We start from the raw sequence: 20486 nt of genomic DNA, 5'->3' as shown, positions 1-20486 counted from the left end.
ATATCACCTCAGGGCAAAATCATCAAACAGCGGCTTTATTTTTTTGTACACATGATGCGCGTGAACTCACTGGAAACAGTACTGATGCTTGGCAAGGTCAGTGGAAAGAGAAGATCAGTACAACAAAGAACAAGATGGCTAGATACAATCAAGGCCACCACAAACCTTTCAATCGCCGAACTGAAAGAAGCGATGAAAGACAGAAATGCGTACAGTACATTGATCCATAGAGTCACTGGATGCGACTGAACGGATAATCATCATCATTATCATCACTATTTCCTTCAAGGTCCACAGCATGACTAACCTCGCAGCCTAAAGCATCTTACGTGCCAGAGTATGTTTTAAATTTGGGATCTCTGCTTCACTGCAAACTCACGTACCTAAGTTGCGAACGTCATTGCATGTGCACTTACATCTCACATCCACTTTTTGCATAACGTCACTGCACAAACTGCCCTGTCCTCTGTTAAAATACACTTTACATCATGAAACACATTAACTGTATCATTCACTAACAGGCAACCATTAACACTATGTTGCAATCTGTGCATCAGAGACCCATCGGGGAGATACTCCCCCAGTCTGACCTCATCCATCATAGACATTGTCGGTAGTTTGCGCACACTAAACTGTAGTTGGCCCAGTCTTATACAATTCATTCAGCTTGTTCCATGCTCTCAAATCCACATTTCAGCCTACCTTGGGGACTGAGACCCCTGAGGGAAGGGAGTTTTCCACACCTTTCACATGGCTTGACATGTTTAGCACCTGGATCATCGGGCTCTTTTGGCACTCATCTTTCGCCCCCAGTTGTCCAGGCTCATTACATATACAGTCATTTGTCTTTCTCCTGCACTGGTCCCCAGCACGAGGTCAGCACTCACACTGCCCTCTGTCTCTATAGCATCCGCCATATCTCTGCTGTCTCTGCACCATGCCCCCTTTTTACAGTACCGGGGGCCCTTTTCTATGCTAAGCAGCACTCATTGCTGCTGGCACCGTAAGCTGCATCTGCTACATACTAACTGCAGTGTCACAGCTCTAAACTCTTATTTATGGCCAAGATGTCCCCTGGCTGTAACACTGGAAGGGCGGGACTTAGACAAGGCCTAAGCCCTATTCACAGTTCCTTACTACAGGGCAGAATCTTCTCAACACTGACACTGATATGAGCATGGGGTGGGACTCCCCGTAATGCCTCAAAGTAAGTTACATCAAAATGTCGCCCATTGCTCAGCGCTTTCAGCACCTCCGAGTGCTTCTCCTTCTTCTCTCCCCTGCTATGACTCTGGTTAATGGAGGGGACCTCCCACAAACAGAGCTGCAGTGCTGGTCAGACTAGCACTGGAAAGCGTCGTCTCCTTGCTTCCTCTCCTGCCTGGGTACCGGACTCTGGGGGGTGGAGCTTAGCATGGCCACCATTCGTCACTGCAAGGTACTATATGCCAGTCCAAAAAGTAAGGACAGAGCAGGTAGTGCCTCCTGCTTACATGCCAACTTCACGGAGACACAGTGCTTGAATGAGGCTCCCATTGAACAACATAACTCCCTGGACTCCCTGTTCCCTCATCTTTGAGCCCCATAATGTGGTTGATGGGGCTGAAAAGTGATGACAGTGTCCATTTGAGATGCCTATATTATACAAAAGTATGAAGTAGCACTTTAAATACTGTAGATATTAGCACAAATCATTCCTTTGTTGTAGACCAGATGTGTTAGGCCTCCTTCCCACGAACGGATTTCCGCCGCGTAATTCGCGGCGAAAATCCGCTGCGTTGCCCGCAGCTATTAGGTTCTATTGAACCTAATAGCACAATGCTCACGATGCGTAATTCCAGCGCGGAATTACGCACCGCGATTTCTCCCGTCCTCACCCGCAGCATGCTCTATTTTCTGCGGGTGAGGACGGGCTGTACGCACTGACGGCTTCCATTGCAGTCAATGGAAGCCGTCCGTTCACGCTATCTCCCGCTGTAACCAGCGGGAGATAGCGTGAAAAAACGCTTTCCCGCCCACCGCCGCGCGTCATCTGACGCCAAATGACGCGGCCGGCCGCGTCACGTGACACGGCCGGCCGCGTCACGTGACACGCTCGGTGACGCGGCGGTGGTGGGCGGTGACGGGCGGTGACGCGGCGGTGGTGGGCGGGGAAGCGATTTCACGCTATCTCCCGCAGGTAAGTATAGGGGCTCTGGGGGGCGCCGTGACGGGCTTCACAGCGTAATATTACGCGGCGGACCCCGTCACGCTCGTGGGAAGGAGGCCTTAATGTGCGTATCCATCTATTTGCTAGTTTCATATTGCTATATATCCAAAGTTTGGAACAACAGTACTTGTGTGAAAAACTCCTGTTTATTATATAAAAATGTACTCAATCACAGGAACATGCAGAGGACGCGTTTCAGTTCTACTTGAACCTTGTTCACCTCATATTGCTATAGTAATACTATATGGCTGCTTTCAGATGAACATATTTTAGCTGCATCTTTGGTCTGTGTTTTGCGGACCGTAATACAGAGCTAATATAAATCTATATTCCTAACCACATGGCCATATTTTTGATGGCCATTTTTAATAATAATAATAATAAAAAAAAACAGCATTACCTGTTTTTCTATTTTTGTTTCCGTATTGGATCAGTATTTGTCCAGTAGAAAATGAAAACAATTTTGGGGCAAATACTTATAAAATATAGTTGTAATGTCATCTCCAGCACGTCCATATTATGCATCCATATCACGAATGTGTTACAATATGCTCATCTGAAACCAGCCTGTAGCAGGATTTCCAAAACATTTACTCATTAGGGAATCCCTGAAAAAAATCTTATTTTTGAGAATCCCTCCCAATTATTTAATTATTTGAAAAGACAAAAAAGGCTAAAAACAAGTTATACACAAGACTCATAAATCACAGTACCATAAAAAATGTCCTTATTTGTAAGCAAAATAACAAATCTACAATGAAAAACCATAAACAACGACAGCTGTCAAAGTAACAATAAAGCCGAGATTGCATAGACAAGGAACAGGTTAACATTTTTTCTATGACAGCACCTGCTATGTTAGATCCCGCGATTAATTCAAACACTAGACCTTTAATTTAATTTGGACCCCAGATCAAACTCCGACATCAAACTTGAGCAACAGGTCTATCGTCTAAATTTGGTTAGGGGGCTCTGGTCTGGGGTTTGAATAAATTTAGGAGTCTGATCTTGGGTCTAAATAAATGAAGGGGTCTGGTCAAGCGGTCTGTATTAATTTAGGAGTCTGTCTTGGGGTCTGAATTAATTTTGAAGCCTACTATGTGGTCTGAATTCAAGGGTTTAGTTTAGGGTCTGAATTAATTTTAGCACCTTGTCTGAGGACAACACACTTGACGTAAGAGCTGCACGTGAGGAGGAGGAGAGCCGAAGAGGGGTACTGGGCACTGGTGTAACTATAGGGGATGCGGTTGCACTCTGGCCCAGGAACCTTAAGTGGTCCATAAGGCCTCTCTTCTACATATAGGGAGCACAGTACTGTGAATAAGGCATTATAGTTGGGGCCCTGTTACAGATTTTGCATTGGGGCCCAGGATCTTCAAGTTACACCTCTGGGGTACTAGTCATGTTGTTTCTATAGCTTCTATTTGCAGGAGGCGGGGCCCTATAGTCATACTCTGGTGGAAAAAACAAGTCCTGGCCTCGCGATCAGACCTGTTCTCTTCATTGAAGCAAACACACTTGGCCCCAACTGTGGACCTGATGCCAGCGGTAGTGAATTGATCTTTTTTTTTTTAATTCAAAAAACTTTCTGGTCAGATCTCTGACTGTAGTACAATCCATACTGCCCTGCTGATGGCCCTGGTAAGGCAATGCACCAAATGCTTTATACTCATGTGTGGGAAATTAAAAAGAGAATGTCTCCCACAGAAACTTAGTTAATGATAGTACTTTCCTTGTAAGACCTGGATTAAGCTAGTGAGAGAAAACGGATTAAATCAAATCTCACTTTTAGACTGTGTTTATAGATTTCCCAAGCAGCTGTACTTGTCTTTACCCCCACGCAGGCACCCATTGTCCATAAGGAGAAAGATGTTATGTGCTGCCATGTGTGATGACAAACCAATATGTTATAGAAGCCATAAAAATACAGTGCAGTATAGTGAGGTGAATCCATCTCAGAAAACAATGATATAGCAGTACACACATACTTCCAAAACCAAGGGCAATACTTTTTTTTAAATTAACCACAGCGAATTTACCCTGTGGCAGCAGCAATGGTCTGCTGAGTTTTTCAGTAAGTATTCCCTTATGGTCTGTATAACATTTAATGCTAGTTGCCTGGTAGTTAAAGTTACTTTCAAAGTCACTGCTACAATCAGTGCCTGATCTGTAATTATCTGGTGTCTGATAGCTAGTTGTCTGTATCCGGATCAATGGTGGTTAAAATACCTGATATTTAGGCACATTTTCCCAGGTCCTGGTAACTTAATTGGACCAGAAATTCAATTCAAATACTGAAATCAGTTTGCCGTAAGGTCCCAAGAGGTCCAGTAAGAAGAAGAACTAGATATCATTTATGACCACCAGATGCTACAGGTAGAGTATATGTAGCCCACAAAGCAGAAAAGGGGAGAGAACTGTCACTCTCCATAAAGCATACAACAGAGGGGCTAGCACGGCCCCGTTCTGTGACTTGAAGCTCAACTCTGAGTCAAACTTCAAAGTTGTTTATTCTGATAGACCACAACATTTCAGAATAAAACATACAGGGATAAAGCATACCTCTCCTAGTAGGGGCATAGCTAATGGCTCATGGGCCCGGGTGCAAAAGTTTATCTTCGGGCCCTCCAACTTCTCTTAACCCCTTAATGCAGAGGCATAACTTGAAACTCCTGAGCCCCCCTGCAAAACCTGTAACAGGGCCCTCAACTATAATGCTTTATTCATAGTACTTGGCTCCCTATATGGAAAAGAGAGTTCTTATGCGCCCCCTAAGGCTCCCGGGCCTGGGTGCAACCGCATCTCCTATAGTTACGCCAGTGTCTCCCAGGATCAGGCTGCCTGAACCTGGTAGCAGGCATAGCAGTTGCTATAGGGGTACAACACCTAAAGGAGCCACTCAGAAGTGAGCTATAGTTAGTAAAAATAGACAGAAGATATAAGGTGTGAGTGGAAAAATAAATCCAGATCACTGGAAGACCAAGGAAGGGGGAAAGGACATAAAAGTAAAGATCAAACAAAACATAAGGGTGACTTCACAAGGGCATATGCATTATGGACGAGACCTTTTGCATGCATATCGGCATATTTTGCTGTACTGTTTATGCATGCAGGACATGGTTTTTTTTGCACACGGGACACTATCACTCCTGATTTAAATGGCTATTTACCCTAATGAGGTCCAGATGTGTTCTTTTTTTCATTGAATTGCACAGTGTTTCACACATCCCCTTGCACCTCCCATAGACTTCTATAGGGCACAAAAATACAGCAGGTTCTTAATCTTTTGCAAGTGCAAAAAATGTTCACACAAAAAAAGCTAATGAGAACTAAACCGTTGAAATAAATAGATTCTATGCTCTGCGTATTGTGGGCACAAATTTCTTTCATGTGAATGATGTTTTTACTATGCTGTTGTTTTTACCACCTGTCTGAGTGGGATACTATGGAAACTGTAACACCCTTTCTTTTCAAAGCACAGTTCATAGATATATTGGAAACTGGACTAGAGGAAAGTTACTCTATAGAGTTGAGTGAACGTACTCTGCCAAGCTTGATGCTCGTTCGAGTATTAGCATACTCGATGGTGCTCGCTACTCGAGCGAGCATCACGCTGTGTTCGACCCTGCCCCAGTTTTGGCCCCTCCCCGCTGTGACGTGTCAGTTTAGAGAGAGAGAGAGAGAGAGAGAGAGAGAGAGAAAGCTCGGCAACCGGAGGGTCACATACAAAAATGCTCGAGTCTCCAATTAAAGTCAATGGGGTTCGTTACTCGAATAGAGCTCTCGAATTTTGCGAAAATCTCGAATAACGAGGACCAGAGCAATTTGGTGCTCGCTCATCTCTATTACTCTATAAGGGCTTAGTCAGACGGGCGTTTTTTTCCGCGATTTGCGCATGCGCATGCGTCCGGCGATTTTATGAAACCATTGCTTTGCAATGGTATCGGACACGTGAGCGCTTTTTATGCGCTCATCCGATAAATTATAGAACAGAAATCGCAGATCGCACCTATCTGTGATCTGCGATTACTGTTCTCTTCTCTATATGCGCTCAATGGGGTCGGCGGCAGCAGCGCCGACCCCATTGAGAACATATAGTAGACAAATCATTCTCCTCTGCCACAGCTGTAACAGCTGTGGCAGAAAAGAATGATGCTTGCCCATTGAATTCAATGGAGCCGGCAATACAGCCGGCTCCATTGAAAGCAATGGGCTGCCGGTGAGCGCGGGATGAATTGTCGGGAAGGGCTTAAATATATAAGCCCTTCCCTGCAATTCATCCAGAAATGTGTAAAAATAAAAAAATATATATACTTACCTTGTCCTGGCAGACGGAGTTCAGCGCGGCCAGCTGGCAGTTCTCCTGAACTGCTCTCTGTAGTATTCAGCAGCCGGGGGTTTAAAATCCCCGCCTGCTTAATGAACTGCCTCTGATTGGTCACAGCCTGACCAATCAGAGGCAACTCTCACTCACACCCATTCATGAATTCATGAATGGGTGAGTGAGTGCTGCCTCTGATTGGCTCAGCGCAGGGACCAATCAGGGGCATCTCTCACTCACACCCATTCATGAATTCATGAATGGGTGTGAGTGAGAGCTGCCTCTGATTGGTCAGGCTGTGACCAATCAGAGGCAGTTCATTCAGCAGGCGGGGATTTTAAATATATACAAGACGCATCAGAAATGTATATACTTAATACACCACCGAGGAGATATCACCATTGATACATTGTCTGTATCAGCATTTACATTGAACTATTTTTTGCCACATTGGAAGAGACTGTGCCTCTCCTATAGAAGACTGCTGGGATATATCATTGCATTCATCAGTAAAGTTATTACTTGCTGCAAGAGAACTGGTGTATATGCCACTTTATAACAATAAGTCCTCTGTGCTACACTACACTGTGCATTTGGGAAAAATTGTTCCCAGCCACAATCTTACATGTTATGAGGTATGGTGGGCCAATCAGATTCATAGCCCATTAAAACCAGCCTTCGGGTGTTCTTACACAGGCGAAAATAAACCATGAGTTCTGTGCGATTGCGAGACGCATAGAACTCATGCGTTGTAACAACCCATTATTTTCAATTGGCCAATTTAAAATGAGCAATTTTTCGCTCTCACGAATAATGCAAGATCGTAAAATTGCAGCATGTATTATTTTTTGGGAATCTCACGCTGGAATAGGACTTGTAATGCATAGTGCCCTGCACATTGCTCAGCACACAGACAGAGTGTCCGTATGCTGTGCGATGCTAGTTGCATCTGAGACTCTCAAGGGCAACTTGCTCTCGCCCGTGAAGATACGGTCTTAATAAAGTATTAAACCAGCATACCTATTAGCAGTATCAGATCTTTCAATGGCAGCTTGCTGTTTTCAGCTGACATAAATAAATTTTTTCAAAATATTGGTGAAGACAATGAAAAAAGATAATAAGGATACATTACAAGTATGCTAGATTTAAAATTTGTATTCTACTTCACTATACTATAATGTATTGTTTTTGTTGTATGCCAATGTATACAGGCCAGACAGAAGATAGTCATTTCTCCAAGATTGGGCTAGAGCAACCCTTTGGACACCCTTAACATGTGTGTCAGGAGTTTTTCCATTGTAAACAAGAAACATAAAAACATGATGTGACAATCATATTATTAGATAATCCATAGTAGCAAAAGTATTAGGATAGTAAATATGAATATTTTGTCTAGAAAACAAATGTTGCCCCATTCTCTATACCTAGATAGATGGACATGAAATAGATAGATAGATAGATAGATAGATAGATAGATAGATAGATAGATAGATAGATAGATAGATAGATATGAGAGAGAAATAGATAGATAGCTAGCTAGATAGATAGATAGATAGATAGATAGATATAAGATAAATAGATAGATATAAGATAAATAGATAGATATGAGATAGACAGATAGATAGATAACAGTTGAAGACTAAACACTGGAAAGTTATGAATTGCGATAAGATAATTATTAATCCTGATTAATTAAAGTCACTTGTATAATCAGTATGTAAATGTGTCACTACAGGCTATTTGGAGGAAAGGCATTCTTTACATTGTTAATGTTTAAGCCATATAAATACATTTGATTGTAGCTCCACCTTCTGTACACAAAGAGAATGGACATAAACTGTTAAAGATTTCATTGCAGTTATACATTGTTATTTTTTATGTTGTTGGAGTATTAACATAGTTTAAGTAGTAGCAGCGTACTTGTAGCATAGTATTAAAAATACAATGCAATATACAAAAAATAAATATAATGTGGTATACAGACGATTTTTGATAAATTCTGCAAAATGTGAACAATGGTTGTTTAAGGGTACCACTTAACATGTAGCAAAAAATATACCACGGAAAATCTGTCCATGTTGGATTCTTCTGCTATCTGCCCTGAAGGGGCAAATCTAATAACAGAGCTGTACCAGAATTTTACCATTGAAAAGTTAAAGGCACAAGTGGGGGTTTTGCTTAAAAATTTCAACTTTTTGATTTCCCCCCCAGTGTCGCTACTTTTAAAAAAAAGACACGAGGATTAACAGCAGCAGGCATGTCAGCCATGGCTACCCCAGTTACCACAATTTATACCAGTGAACTGGGGTAAATTAAAGCCAAAACCTACTCAAGTTCAAAGGTGGTGTAGATTTATATTTTAGCACACAGGATATGCCATAAAAATCTAATAGGTGCAGGTCCTACATTTGGGAATCTTACCTACTTCCAGAACTACCCTTGAGTCCCCCATTATGTCTACCAGGGGGAGTTGGCATTACAGAAACAGCTGCTGGCTGTATTACGTTGTTTCCGTAATTTCCTTTAACTTGTATGGGAATTACTAAATTGCTCTAAGAACAATTTAGTAGTTTAATGATATGAAATTACAGAGGAGACTTTCTGCTATTGTTATGAATATATCATTTTTAGTAGCTGTAGCAAAACGCAGTTTTTTGTGTATTTAGAACAATTGTTATATAATTATTAGAGATGAGCGAGCATACTTGTCCGAGCTTGATGCTCGTTCGAGTATTAGGGTGACTACCAACTGGTGTGTGCGATTTTCGTGCGTGAAAAACGCAGCGTTTTCCACGCGTTTTTGGCGCGTTTTTCGCGGCTTTTTCGCGCCTTTTCCGTTAATTTCCATTGACATTCATGGGTGCATTAAGAGAAAAATAAGGACACATATGCAACTGACAGTTCCTATGTTAAAAATTGCAACGGACTGAAAAAAAAAACGCAAGTGGACAAGAACACATTCTATCCTAATTGCTCTTCAGCCTGACCAATCAGAGGCAGATTCCACTCACACACCCATTCATGAATTTATGAATGGGTGTGTGACTGCTGCCTCTGATTGGCTCAGCAGGACCAATCAGATGAGAGGCAGCAGTCACTTACCCATTCATAAATTCATAAATGGGTGTGTGAGTGGAATCTGCCTCTGATTGGTCAGGCTGTGACCAATTAGAGGCAGTTCATTCAGCAGGCGGGGATTTTAAATCCCCAGCTGCTGAATACTACTCACAGCTGTTCAGAGCAGTTCAGGAGGACTGCCGCTGGCCGCGCTGAACTCCGTCTGCCGGGACCAGGTGAGTATATATATATTTTTTATTTTTACACATATCTGGATGAATTGCAGGGAAGGGCTTATATATTTAAGCCCTTCCCGACAATTCATCCCGCGATCGCCGGCATCCCATTGCTTTCAATGGAGCCAGCTGTATTGCCGACTCCATTGAATTCAATGGGCTAACATCGTTCTTCTCTGCCACAGCTGTTACAGCTGTGGCAGAGGAGAACGATCTTTATGCTGACAGTGCGGGGGAGAGGGGGGGTCTCACTCTTGCCACTATTGTGGCTTAATAGTTGGACCTGGGAACTTGAGATGCAGCCCAACATGTAGCCCCTCGCCTGCCCTATCCGTTTCTGTGTCGTTCCCATCACTTTCTTGAATTTCCCAGGTTTTCACAAATGAAAACCTTAGCGAGCATCGGCGATATTCAAAAATGCTCGAGTCGCCCATTGACTTCAATGGGGTTCGTTACTCGAAACGAACTCTCGAGCATCACTGAAAGTTCGACTCGAGTAACGAGCACCCGAGCATTTTGGTGCTCGCTCATCTCTAATAATTATATAATAAATATATTTTGCTTTATGTGTCTGTGATTTTCTTTCAGTATTTTATACTATATATGTCCAGAATTACATATTTGCCTTTTCTCCAAACGGCTTCTCAGAAATATTCATGAGCCATTCCACTCTTATCCAGCACTCTTACAATACTGGAATCAGTAACTGATTACTCTATCAAGTGATCAATCATACTGTGCAGGACTGCACTGAATCTGGCTATACCCTCACTGTAGCTCCAACCTATGGGGACCCTTCATAAGGGACGGAATTGTCTGCAGGACGCAGCACAGATGCAAATTTTGTCAATTAGTGCGGATTTTGTTTTCTTTTTAACTGTGGAATGCATTGTGCAGAATGGATTGCAGAATTTATTGCGTTTTCTTCTGCAGACTTCAACTGTATGTTAGAAATCCACAACAACAATTCCACAAGTCGTCCTTAATTCTGCAGCCGAAAGCTTTTCTGCTGCAGAACTTAATCTTATGGATTTGAAATAAAGGCATGCAGGGTTTAACAGGTGCAGATTTCAAGCCCCATAGGGATAACATTGTGACGCAGAAATGTCTGCATGGACTAATTCCATCCTGTGTGAAAGGTCCCTTAGGCTCATTTAAACAAAACCCAAAGTTCAAAGTGAAAGTTACTGCAAAACACACAAAAAAGTAAAATATATCACTTAGCTGAATACACATAAATATATCATGAACTTGTAGGGGTGGGGTGTTCTATATATATATAGCAAATTCAGTATTATAGTTTTTGTAGGGTTAGTTTGCCCTCTTTTGGCCAGATGTTATAGTCAAGTCATATTGTTCTTTGTTCAGATGTTTTGCTATTTTTCAATAGGCTGCAGCTTGTCAAGTGAGGTGTGCAGAAATTAGTGCTCAGGTATGATATAGAAAGAATAGTCTAAAAGTCAATACTCTCTGTTCCTTTGAGAAGTTCTGCATGCCTGAAGGAAACCTGTATCAGGCCCTTGGGTCACAGCCTGATGTCCTGACCATGACAGTTGAAGCACTGCCCATCCTGCTGCTGTGAAGAACTGTATGAGTGCCCAAAGCCATGGTTAATACAGCAATGTTTAGAGGTCTCTGTGTCTGCTCCACTCTTGTACCCAACAGCCAGCCAGCTCGCCTTCGAGAAGGATCTGCTGTGGACTTCATTGCTGTGAGTGCTCTCTCCTATTCTGCAAATAAAAGGTTTGACATATCACAGTTTGTTTCATCAGTGCCCAGATAAGGCCTCTCTCTATGTTCTACCACCCTTGTGCCTTTTATATGTGGTACGGCCCAGATCCCAGTGCCAGAATGGTTGTGCCCTTCGATCTCAGCTAGCCCTTCAATCGATACACAGCTGGTAGGCCCCTTGGTTAAAGACCCCTCACGGCTCTGACCATCATATAGTAGGAGTAACGGAAACATGGCTTGATAATAAGTGCGATTGGCTGTGAACTTACAGGGTTACAATCTCTAGAGAAGCGACCATGGCAACCAAAAAGGGGGAGGGGTGTTTCTGTATGTTAAATCATACTTAAAGGAGATGTCCCGCGCCGAAACGGGTTTTTTTTTTTTTAACCCCCCCCCCCGTTCGGCGCGAGACAACCCCGATGCAGGGGTTAAAAAAACCACCCGCACAGCGCTTACCTGAATCCCGGCGGTCCGGTGACTTCAATACTTACCGCTGAAGATGGCCGCCGGGATCTTCTACCTTCGTGGACCGCAGCTCTTCTGTGCGGTCCACTGCCGATTCCAGCCTCCTGATTGGCTGGAATCGGCACGTGACGGGGCGGAGCTACACGGAGCCGCTCTCTGGCACGAGCGGCTCCATAGAAGAAAGCAGAAGACCCGGACTGCGCAAGCGCGGCTAATTTGGCCATCAGAGGGCGAAAATTAGTCGGCACCATGGAGACGAGGACGCTAGCAACGGAGCAGGTAAGTATAAAACTTTTGATAACTTCTGTATGGCTCATAATTAATGCACAATGTACATTACAAAGTGCATTATTATGGCCATACAGAAGTGTATAGACCCACTTGCTGCCTCGGGACAACCCCTTTAATGTCAAAGCTACGAGAAGATATAGGTGTAGGAGATGAACATGTGGAATATCTATGGATAGAAATACAGGGAGCAAAGAATAACAAAATCCTAATAGGGGTTTTCCATAGGCCACCAAAGGAAACAGAAGAAACTTAAAACTTATTAAAACCAGGCCGAATAATGGGGGTGCATGTTTAGGGACACTTGGGTAATAGTGACCACAATTTAATTAAATTCCAGCTTACATTCAATAGCAAGCCTTATCAGGGAGCAACTAAAAAATTAAACAGTACAGACGACAAATGGGAGAAGTTTAAAAACATCCTAATTACCCTTTAAAAATAAAAGAACTACAAGTAGAAGGAAACCAATGTGGATCAACAAGACTGTAACAAGGGCAATAAGCAAAAACAAGCATTTGACACCGTGCCACATAATACGCTGATATATAAACTTAGACAGATCGGACTGGGCAAAAATGTGCATATCTGGGTAAATAACTGGCTCAGAGTTAGAAAGCAGAGGGTGGTAATAAATGGTTCGTACTCTAATTGGACCACCATTGCTAGTGGGGTGCCACAGGTTGAGTATTAGGCCCCATTCTGTTCAATATATTTATCAACCCCTTAGTGACCAAGCCTGTTTGTGCCTTAATGACCAGGCCAAATTTTGGAAATCTCACGTGTCACTTTAACATAGAATAGCTCCGTAAAGGTTTTGCATATCCAAGTGATTCTGACATTATTTTTTCACCACATATTGTACTTTATTTAGGTGGTACAAATAGACTGATAGAATTTGTGTATATTTATTAAAAGTGCCAAAATTGGGAAAATTTTGAAAAAAATTGTTATTTATTCACATTTTCAACTGCAATATCTCAAATATGTGCAAATATACCGTACAAATTTTTGATGAGGTACATATTTCCATCTGTTTTCTTTATTCTGGATGCACATTTGAAAAACTTTCATTTTTTATTTTAACCATTTAGGAGGCGTACAAATGTAACATTATTAACATTTTGAGGAACATTTTCTTCTGGGACCCAAACCGAACAGAGTATCAAACTTTAACTGTCTTTTAACTTTTATGTAATCGCCATTATTCATTGGATAATGCCGATTACGTGACCATAGACCGTTCACCGCGGCCCTCGGTCACAGCTCCAGGCTCTCGGCTACTTGTAGTAGCCAGGAGAAAGGAGATTTTAAATTTCCCGGGCCCTCCCCAGCTTCTGCGCATGCACCAAAGCTGGGAAAAGCTCCGTGGATAAGGATTCCATCTGAGTACATTGCCTGAAACCTTAGGTAAGTAATTTCACCTCTCCTCACGGATCGTACTTTTTTACTTTTACATGATCACCGTTATCTTTTCGATAACAGCAATCACGTGACCAAGGACTGCGTACCGCAGCCCCCCGTGAAATTTCTAGGCTCTTGGCTACGTTTAGCAGCCAGGAGCAGGGAGATTTTAAATTACCCTGGCAATCCGTAACTTTTGCGCATGCGTCCGCTGTTTTGGTGGTAGGTGAATGGGCAGAAGCTGAGGTAAGGTCCACAGATAAATCTAGGGTCCTGGGTACGTAATTTTATTTCCCCTTATGGATATGATCAATTAGGGAAGATGAAAATTAAATTTTTTCTGTTCTCTTACACTTTTTTTTTAACTTTTACATGATCGCTGTTATCCATAAGATCTGTAAGGAGAGCTGAAACTTAAAATTTTTTACTTCTCACTGACTTGGTGGATACCGGCGATCGCGTAACCCGGGAGGAGTTCCCGTGGCCATCCATGACAGCTCTAGGATATTGGCTATCTCCAGTAACCAACAGCATGGTGCTGTCATGTCTACGGCTTGCAGTGGGATTAAAGCCCAGCAAGCCAGGACATAAAAAGGCAATGTGGTGGTCACTAAGAGGTTAATGACCTGATAGAAGGACTACACTGTAAAATACCAATATTTGCAGACGATACGAAATCATACAAGATAATTAATACAATGGAGGGCAATATGCGGCCACAAACGGACCTAGGTAAGTTCAGGGATTGGGTTGAAAAATGGCAACTGAAGTTCAATATTGATAAATGTAAGGTTATGCACATGGGCAGGAGAAACAGATGTCATCAATACACATTAAATGGGGTACTGCTAGGGAAAAGTGATATGGAAAAAGACCTGGGGGTACTAGTGGACTCTACACTTAACTGGAGCAATCAATGCCAGACAGTTGCTGCAAAAGCAAATAAAGTCTTGGAGTGCATTAAAAGAGGTATAGGGGCGAGCGACAAGAACATTATTTTTCCACTAAATCAGGCACTGGTCAGGCCTCACATGGAATACTATGTACAGTTCTGGACACCGGTGCTCAAGAAAGATGTTGCAGTGCTTGGGGGGGTTCAAACAAGGGCAACTAAATTAATAAACGAAAAGAGAAGACTAGAATACCCAAAGAGCTAACAAAATTGGGATTATTTACCCTAGGAAAAAGACGGCTAAGAGGCGACCAAATAACTACCTTGTTTCCACAAAAATAAGCCATACCCTGGTTTTTAAGGGAGGCTTGAAATATAAGCCCTACCCTGAAAATAAGCACTATCTGCATTACATAAGAAAAAAAAGCAATACATTACCAAATAGGCTTGGTCCACATCACTCCCGCTGCTCTCTGGAGCCTCAGCACGCAAAAATTAATATAACACTGGGTCTTATTTTTGGGGAAACACGGTATGTATAAATACAAAAACGGACAATACAAGGATCTTTCCCATGACCTGTTGATACCCAGGACTGCAAGGTAACAAGAGGACATCCTCTACATGTAGAGGAAAGCAGATTTTATCCCCAACACAGAAGGGGGTTCTTTACTGTAAGAGCAGTCAGAGTGTAGAACTCTCTGCTTGAGGGCGTGGTGATTTCAAAATCGGTAGAGGAGTTGAGGAGGGGACTAGACATCTTTTTGGAGTGCTATGATATTACAGGATATAGACATTAAAGGGGTTCTGTCATTAAAAACAAAAAATTTTATACTTACCTATTGCTCCCCAGGCAGCCTGCATACCTCTTCTTCTTATCCCAAATCTTCTCCTGGAGCCGCTTGTCAATTCGGTCACGTGACCTCCAGCACCCGATTTTCTTCCATCCGGTCAAAAAGCGTACACTGCCTACCTTCCGCTTCCTTCAGGTCAATGTACGCATACGTCACTAGTGACGTGTGCGTACATTGTCTTGTGAGGAAGCGCGGAATGAAGGTAGCCGCGCGAGACAACGGCACGACTGCGCACGCGCGAGACAGCGGCACACGACTGCGCATGCGCGAGTCTGCGGCGCGCTCGCCTGGGAGCACTTTACACGTGCACACTCTCTGCCAATAGAAATGTATCCCTGACACTGTTGTCAGGCAGAATACATTTCTATTAGCCAATGGAAATGCAAGCTTCTGCTGCCTCTCGGCCAATAGAAATGCATCCCTGACACTGTTGTCAGGCAGAATATATTTCTATTAGCCAATGGAAATGCAAGCTTCTGCATATAAGCATATATATATTTTATTTATATAAATATATATATATATATAAATAAAAGTATATATTTAAAAAGCATATATGTGTGTGCATATATAAATATATGCATATATATATGCATATGCATATATATATATATGCATAAATATATATATACATGCATATATATATATATGCATATATATATATACGCATATATATATATACACATATATATATATATATATATGCATATATACATATATATATATATATATGCATATATACATATATATATATATGCATATATACATATATATATATATATATATATACACATATATATATATATGCATATATATATATATATGCATATATACATATATATATATGTATATATGCATATATGTGTATATATATATATATATATGTGTATATATATATATATATATGTATATATGCATATATGTATATATTTATGCATATATATATATGCATATGCATATATATATGCATATATATATATGCACACACATATATGCTTTTTTATATATATATATATATATATATATATATATAAAAATAAAAGTATATATATAAAAAGCATATATGTATATATATATATATATATATATATATATATATATATATATATATATATTTATATGCATATATATGCTATCTGTATCTGTCTACCCGTCTGTGTCTATCCGTCTGTATTTATCCGTCTACATTTATCTCTCTATGCATCTGTATTTATCCATCTATCCGTCTGTAATTATCCGTCTGCCCGTCTATCCATCCGCGTCTATTCATCTATATGTTTATGTGTATATACACACATATATCTATCTAGCTTTATTTGTCTGTGTGTGTGTATATGGCGGTTTCAGGCGAATGTAATTTTCTTCCCTTATGCGGCCATGATTGTCACGGCCGTATATTGGGACAAAACTAAGCCTATGATTACTGTGGTTTCTCTCTCGTTAATACTTGACCGAGAAAATATAGGACCTCCCCTATGAATACTATGTGCGTGAAAGATCAGGCGGCCGCCGTATTCCCACCATTTATTTTGTTTCTTACAGTTGCTCCTACAGCGGTGTGTGTGTTTGTTTGTATGTATGTATGTATGTATGTATGTGTATATATATGATACACACATACGCACATCACAAGGCATTGTTCTTACAAGGCGCACTGCACTGGCAGACACACTCGCATATTTGCCATGCAAGATATTGGTTTGAGTTTCTCGGGCTGATATAGTGCTCACTTGTGTAAAATCAGCCACAGAGAATGAATTTAACATCACCAAAGACATAAAGCTATACATTGCCCTCTATTGTCAGCATGCTGTTATCCTGACCCCCAAGTGTCAATGCATAATGCATCCCAAGGGGCAGCGTGCCCACCCATATCACATCTTGTATCCAAGCTAGAGGCGATACAACAGGGTCCGAGAACGTCCATGCCCATCGGTTTCGCATTTTGAATCCAAGCTAGAGGTAGTACAACAGGGTACTAGAATCTCCATGTCCACCCGTATCACATCTTGTATCCAAGCTAGAGGTGGTACAACGGGATACTAGAGCCTTCATGCCTGCCTGTATCACATCTTGTATCCAAGCTAGAGGTGGTACAACGGGATACTAGAACCTTCATGCCTGCCTGTATCACATCTTGTATCCAAGCTAGAGGTGGTACAACGGGATACTAGAGCCTCCATGCCTGCCTGTATCACATCTTGTATCGAAGCTAGAGTTGGTACAACGGGATACTAGAGCCTCCATGACCACCTGTATCACATCTTGTATCCAAGCTAGAGGTAGTAAACAGGGTACTAGAGTATCCATGCCCGCCCATATCACATCTTGTATCCAAGCTAGAGGTGGCCCAACAGGGTACTAGAGCCTCCATGGTCCCCGTATCACATCTTGTATCTAAGCTACAGGTGGTACAACAGGGTACTAGAGACTCCATGCTCCCTGTATCACATCTTGTATCTAAGCTACAGGTGGTACAACAGGGTACTAGAGCCTCCATGCCCCCCGTATCACATCTTGTATCTAAGCTACAGGTGGTACAACAGGGTACTAGAGCCTGCATGCCCGCCTATATCACATATTGTATCTAAGCTACAGGTGGTACAACAGGGTAGTAGAGCCTGCATGCCCCCTGTATCACATCTTGTATCCAAGCTAGAGGCGGTACAACAGGACATACATATATACATACAATAAGACCAGCTTTATACAGATGTAAGTGCAGTTGCGCACACTTTTGTGCACTTTTTTGTCTCTCTGAGGGCAGCCGCACATGGGTGTAAGCGTGGAACGTACATGTCCTATGCAGTGTGTAGATATATTACTATACATATTATATGTGTGTGTGTATGTATGTGTATATATATATATATATACACACACACACATACATACATATATCTATACACACGCATCTTGATACATATACGCATAGATAAATGTATATATACATACACTCATACAATACATTGCATGGGGAATATTCCTGTTTTTACCATGTGGAGTGACTACTGTGAGTGATTTTTATGAGTGACTGCTATGAGTGACTGCTTTGAGTGACTGCTATGAGTGACTGCTTTGAGTGACTACAGTGAGTGGCTACTGTGAGATTGCAGGGAAGATCTGGAGGCCCTTGGGAAACTCTGGGTGTTCAGAGACCCAGGGAGAAACACTAGCAGATTTTGGTAGACTGCAGGCAGGACTATTCACTGCACTGGATGGGCGGAAGTAGCTTTGTGAGGGGGGAAGTGGTCAGCACAGCAAGGGGTGCTGGGAGATGACCTTCTAGCAGGAGGGGCTGAAGATGTAAACAGAGCATGGAGGTGAAAAATGGAGCCTAGGTAAGTACTACTTCTGAAAAAAACGTTTTATATGTGTTATTTACCACAGGTAGTGCCAGCGGGGCAGATTTACTGGAGAAAAAAAATACAGATTGTAATGACAGAACCCCTTTAAGTGACCAGCGGGGTTGTTGATCTGAGTCTTGGAGTTAGGTAGAACTCAAATGTTTATCCAGTGATTATGGTGACTGCCATTATGGAGTCGAGAAGGAATTTTTTCCTCCAAATGAGCTAAATTAGCATCTGCCTCATTGAGGTTTTTTTGCCTTCCTCTGGATCAACAAGGAGAGGGGTGGAAACAGGCTGAACTAGATGGACATTGTCTTCCTTCAGCCTAACATACTATGTTAACATGTTACTATGTTACATTAGGGGCCAATTTCAAACTATTATTGAATATAAGTGAAGCTCGATGATTGATGACAGATACAACAAGATTACCTTAAGTAATATTTCTCACATTTATCTGTATGGTGCACAGTTATGTTCAGTTTATAGTACATACTGCAGGGTGGGCCATGGAAAAGTAGCTTGCTTCCTGTCCTGGCACCACACTCTTATGAAAGTTGTTTAAAAGAAACTCTCTTTGTTGCCCATAGCAACCAATCACAGCACAGCTTTCATATTACCTCAGCAGTATAAAAAAATAAAAGTTGGGCTGTGATTGGTTGCTATGGGCAACAAAGACACATTTTCTTTGAAACTGCTTTCATAAATCTGCCTCATTGTGTTACAATAAATGTTTATTGTGTAAAGCGGATTAATAAGGAAATGCTAGAGGCCCAAGCTAAAAGTTGTATTCAGAGCCTGGTTCTGAAATAGTGCCAACACGGATCTGTTGCAAATGTGAATAAACAGAAGCCTCTATCAGTCTGGATGTCTAAACCCCTCTGGCACTCAGCAGCAGATTGCAAAAAAACCTCAGAAATCAACTCAGAAACTGTCCCAGCAAATTGGCATATCATGAATGATGGGCAAGGGCTGAAATCTGGAAACCTAAAACCATACTGAATAATACGTAAATAACTTTATGTGGTTGCTGACTATGATTGGCAGAGGTCTACTGAACCTATGGTTGTACTTTATGACAGATAAAGAGTGGTTTCATTCATCAGGTTATGTGAATTAATGTGCTCTACAGAAAATCCCCGCCTGACTCACGAAACACCACTGTGCAACCAGAAAATTGGCGTTTGGTGTGCTGTGGTTTATCTGGATATGTTTAAACAGTTTTATGGCCAAATAACAGCAGAAGAAAAAGTGTACTACATTTCCAACAAGATGGGGCAACATGCTACACCTCCTGCAACTCAGTGGCATGGGTACATGAACTGTTTATGGAAAAGCGTATTGTGAGCAAGGAGTTATGGCCACCACGTTCCACAGACTTGTCCACATGTGATTTATGTCTGTTGGGAAAAGTAAAGCAGAGAGCATGCTAAAATAATCCCCATACTCTGGATGAACTCACGGAAAACATTACGAACACTATCGCAGCATCACCATTGAAGAGCTGCCGGCAGTATCAGCCAACATGTTTGTGATGTGCCCAGAGGTGAACAGAAGTAAACGGGGACCATTTTCAGCATATGTTGAAATATGTGGGTAAATTAAGAAAGCTTTTGAAAAAACAATCCACTTGCTCGTTCCTGTCGCAGCATTATCAGAGGCAGACTATTTTTCCATGG

This window comes from Eleutherodactylus coqui, chromosome 1, assembly GCF_035609145.1.
Source record: "Eleutherodactylus coqui strain aEleCoq1 chromosome 1, aEleCoq1.hap1, whole genome shotgun sequence".
NCBI classification, from domain to species: domain Eukaryota; kingdom Metazoa; phylum Chordata; class Amphibia; order Anura; family Eleutherodactylidae; genus Eleutherodactylus; species Eleutherodactylus coqui.
This window is presented reverse-complemented; position numbering follows the sequence as displayed.